The following is a 5,289-nucleotide window of genomic DNA, read 5'->3' as shown; positions in this document are numbered from 1 at the left end:
TAAATTTTAATGCAAGCCATTATATATACAAATAATTTTATAAAATCCACAGTAGGTTCTTCCATATGACAGAGGCGCGTCTGAAATGAATGTTTCTGTTTAGAACACAATTGAAGAATGATAATTGACTTTTGCATTTTAAACTTTAATGCAAGCCATTATATATACAAATAATTTTATAAAATCAACAGTAGGTTCTTCCATATGACAGAGGCGCGTCTGAAATGAATGTTTCTGTTTAGAACACAATTGAAGAATGATAATTGACTTTTGCATTTTAAACTTTAATGCAAGCCATTATATATACAAATAATTTTATAAAATCAACAGTAGGTTCTTCCATATGACAGAGGCGCGTCTAAAATGAATGTTTCTGTATAGAACACAATTGAAGAATGATAATTGACTTTTGCATTTTAAACTTTAATGCAAGCCATTATATATACAAATAATTTTATAAAATCAACAGTAGGTTCTTCCATATGACAGAGGCGCGTCTGAAATGAATGTTTCTGTTTAGAACACAATTGAAGAATGATAATTGACTTTTGCATTTTAAACTTTAATGCAAGCCATTATATATACAAATAATTTTATAAAATCCACAGTAGGTTCTCTACAGTGTAATGTTGAGTACAATTTATTGCGGACTTAGACATTGCGAAAGGCATGTAAAGTTTTTTTCCGGTACACCACGTTGGTCCCTAAATTGAGTGGCCAATAAATCGATTTGATTGAAAAAAATTGGTGATTTCATCGATTTTTTTTTTTTTTTTTTTTTTTTTTAATTCAATTTTCACCCCAAACAAGGCACAGTGCCACTTTGAAGCAGGGGGCTACTATTAGGGACTTAATTAGCGGGGTCATTATGAAGAGAGAAGAGTAGAAAGATGTTTGTTAACATTACACTTGAACTTCTGCATATCATTGCAGTTGGGAAAGCAGAATCCCGGAAAGGAGTTCCAAAGACCCGCAGTTCTATGGAAGAAACTATTGGAGTAAAAGGCTTTCTTGCACCTAGGGATCTCTACTGTAAAGGGATGAGACTTAGTAGCTTGTCGGGTTTGTCGGGGGTAGTTACGTCGGGGAGGTACAAGTGTTTGCAGTTCGTCAGAGCATTCACCATTAAAGTATTTGTAGAACAGGCAGAGGGATGCAACATCTCGTCGATGGGACAGAGGTTGAAGCCTAGATGACAGTTCAGGACCTATCAGGTTGGCGACTCTCTTTTGAACCCTGTCCAGGAGCGAGAGACAAGCAGCAGATGCACCAGCCCAGATGTGACAACAGTACTCCATACATGGGCGAATGGTTGCCTTATAGAGGTATAGGATACTGTCAGGCATAAGTAGTTTTCTAGCACAGTAGAGGGAGTCTACCTTCCTTGCAGCAACCTTGGCAATGCTCTCAATGTATCTATTCCAGTTCATATTCCCTGTAAACGTTAGGCCGAGGAGTTTAAAAGAAGTACTTTCAGGCAATGTGTTCTTGGCCATTGCTATTAGTGGTAGAGAAGGTTTCTTGTAGTTATTGAAGGAAACAAGCTTAGTCTTAGCAGCATTGAATGTGACCAACCATTTTTGTCCCCATTCCACTATCGATTGGAGGTCATCCTCTAGTGTTTCTGCCATTTCCTTGGATATGTGTTCATTTGTTTTCCCCTCATATCTGTTATAGAGCGTGGTGTCATCGGCAAATATACCCATCTCCGAAACAATTTTATCAGGGAGGTCGTTTATGAATATCAGGAATAATAGAGGTCCAAGGATAGACCCCTGAGGTACTCCCACATTTATGTCATATTGTTTGGATGTATGTCCGTCGAGGACAACTTTGATTTTTCTATTATTTAAGAAGGATTTAATTACATTATGAAATCTTCCAGTGATTCCATATGATCTAATTTTCCTTAGAAGACCATCGTGCAGTACCCTGTCAAAAGCCTTAGATATATCAAGGGCCACCGCTCTACCCTCCCCTGTTTTATCCAATGAACGGTATATACGTTCAGAAACTACCGTTAAGATATCTGCTGTTGAACGGGCTTGCCTTAATCCATATTGTTTGTCAGTCAGGAGTTTGGTAGCTGTTAGGTGCTGGACTAGGGCTTGATTAACTAAGGACTCAAATATTTTGGCAAAAAGCGGGAGGAGGCTAATGGGGCGATAATTTAGTGGGTCAGTTCTTTCACCAGAATTCTTGAAGACTGGTACCACAGAGGCGGTTTTCCAGCAGTCGAGAAAACAAGATTCGTTAAGGCATTTATTGTAAAGTTTGGACAAAACTGGAGCAACCTCGGCAGAGCATTTTGACGACAATGAAAATATGAGAGTGTGGAACATTTGCTGATCATCATCCAACCCCGGGCAACATCGGTTCAGCCTGCTAGTTTATATATATTTCACAACTTATATATATACTAGTGGGGGTACCCGGCGTTGCCCGGGTGTTTGTAGGTGTGTGCGGTGTTAAATAAAAATGAAACTGGGGTAGGATCGAACCCGAAGCCCTGAAGCGAAGTTTGAAAATAAAATCGGCCAGCCAGAATGAGTTAGTGAAAGATGTTTGAATTTATTTAAGGAAGAACCAAATTGACAGGTGCGCGCATTGAAGTCGTCGAGCGTTACGACGACGACGTAAGCATTGTTATAAGCGAAGTAAAAAGCGAAAACAACGTTAAAACTTAAGCGGGGGGGAGGTAATCAAAACATTGAAAAAAAAACACAAAAAAACGAAGAAAACAGAAAAACGAACACGTGAAAAATGGCTTAAATAAGCCTGTTTCGATATTAAAATTTAAAAAATCGGTGGGTACCCGGGTGTTTTTGGGTGTGTGGTCGGGGGTGGATAAGCGAAGTAAAAAAAACAAACAGAAAAACGAAAGTTACATGAAAAATGGCTTAAATAACACTGGTTCAATATTTAAATTTAAAAAACCGAAAAAAGAAGAAGACATCTCACACCACGATTCAAACCCAAAACATTTAGATAATGAACTAAGGCGCTAATCAACTGACCTGACACGACGTACATGAAATTTGTTCAGTTTTTCAACCATTTAAAGTAAATCAGGTCATGACGTCATCTGGCTCATGCGTAGAACCGGTCGTCGTCACGAGAAGGCCGTTTTTGTTGACCCCGCCCCATGTCGAAAATTGTCGATTTCGGGGTGAAAAAAATGAACGTTTTTGGCCAATTTTTCGATATTTTTCGAGCGAAGGATGGGGCTTCAATATGATACTGAGTTTGTGAATTTTCGTTGTGTCTGTCAAAAGTTTTTAGCAGACACACAAACATACACACATACATTTTCGCGTTTATATATATAGATATGTCTATAATATAAAGTTGAATGTGTGTGTGTGTGTGTGTGTGTCTGGTCACGAACAGGCTCCTATATGGTTGACTTTTTTAAAAAACTGATTACATATAATGATAGAAGATGTATTGAGACACAGGAATGGGTATGTTTGATCTGGCAGAACGGTAGTTGATTAAAATTGTGGGGTCTGCGTTCGCGCCTGGTCCCCTAAGTATGGAAATAAAAAATTTAAAAACTAAAAAAAAACGTTTACAAGTGTTTTTTATATAGATGTACATAAGAATATTTTGATAAGTATGTTTTAACTTAAATAGGGATGGTATAATAAAATTCGAAATACGACTCTACAATAAATATCCACTCCTTGGTAGTGTAACGACTCATAATGACCTTGGAAGGATTACTCCAGATGATCTGTAAAAATGAAAGAAAAATATGAAAAATTAAGAAAGTTATGAATTTTTTTTAACCATCAGCTTCTTTTGGGACACCATATATATATTTCAGACGATATCCAAACATCGTTAAACTCACTACTCGTTCAAGCAGCCGCCAATAGCGTAATGGTTAGGAGCCTTGACTGCCGTACAAACGGTCGGGTTTCAATCCTGGCTTGAGGTAGTTGCCTGTCTAGCCGCACTGATGAGCTGTGAAACAGCGAAACAGTACTGTATGTGGATGACTATAGTGCTCCTCACCTTGAGTTGAGCATATTGAGAAGTGAAACACGAATTACCATTAGCATAAAAGCGACGCTCTTTGTGTAAACAAATCGAGCGGAGGTATTTCAGACGATATCCAAACATCGTTAAACTCACTACTCGTTCAAGCAGCCGCCAATAGCGTAATGGTTAGGAGCCTTGACTGCCGTACAAACGGTCGGGTTTCAATCCTGGCTTGAGGTAGTTGCCTGTCTAGCCGCACTGATGAGCTGTGAAACAGCGAAACAGTACTGTATGTGGATGACTATATATATATATATATATATATATATAATATAAAGATGAATGTGTGTGTGTGTGTCTGGTCACGAATAGGCTCCTATATGGTTGACTTTTTTAAAAAACTGATTACATATAATGATAGAAGATGTATCGAGACACAGGAATGGGTATGATTGATCTGGCAGAACGGTGGTTCATTAAAATTGTGGGGTCTATGTTCACACCTGGTCCACAAAGTATGGAAATAAAAAATTAAATAAAAAACGTTTACAAGTGTTTTTGATATAGATGTACATAATAATACTTTGATAAGTATGTTTTAACTTAAATAGAGATGGTATAATAAAATTGTGGGGTCTGCATTCACGCCTGGCCTCCATAGAATGGAAATAGGCACAAACTTTAATAAAGACTTCATATCTATCTTCGTAAGTATACATTGATAATTATGTTTCAGTTTGAAGAAATTTTTTTTTTTTTTTTCACACAGTGATCACCACTTATCAAGGCCCGGAAGCCACTCAGGGATAAGGGTTATTGCAAGTACATTAAGGAGATTTGCTGAAGTGTTTACTTAAGGGGGCGGTTCATTAGGAATTTGTTAACATTGGACTTGAAGACATCCAAGTTGTAGTCCGGAGGGAAGCAGGCAGACGGAACAGAGTTCCACAGGCGTGCAGTTCTAAGAAAGAAGCTTTGTTCATGGAATCCGCGTTTTGATTTAGGCACAGATATAGAGTGGGGGAAATTTTTCACAGTGGATTCAGCTAGACGGGTGTTTTTCATGAAAGATTGGCGAGGGGGGACCAGACGAGCATCTGCCATGGAAATAACGATAAAACAAGGACAGGCTCGCAACGTCTCTTCTGTGGGAGAGAGGTTGCAGGGTAGAGAAAAGGGCATCCCCCACTAAGCCACGAAGTCTATTTTGTACTCTGTCAAGGCAGGATAGGCTGTTTTTAGCAGCTACTGCCCAGATATGGCAACAGTATTCCATCCTTGCACCTACTTGGCTTTTATATA

Source organism: Euprymna scolopes, chromosome 40 (genome assembly GCF_053919585.1).
Source record: "Euprymna scolopes isolate OS-2025 chromosome 40, ASM5391958v1, whole genome shotgun sequence".
NCBI classification, from domain to species: domain Eukaryota; kingdom Metazoa; phylum Mollusca; class Cephalopoda; order Sepiida; family Sepiolidae; genus Euprymna; species Euprymna scolopes.
Note: the sequence above shows the minus strand (reverse complement) of the source record.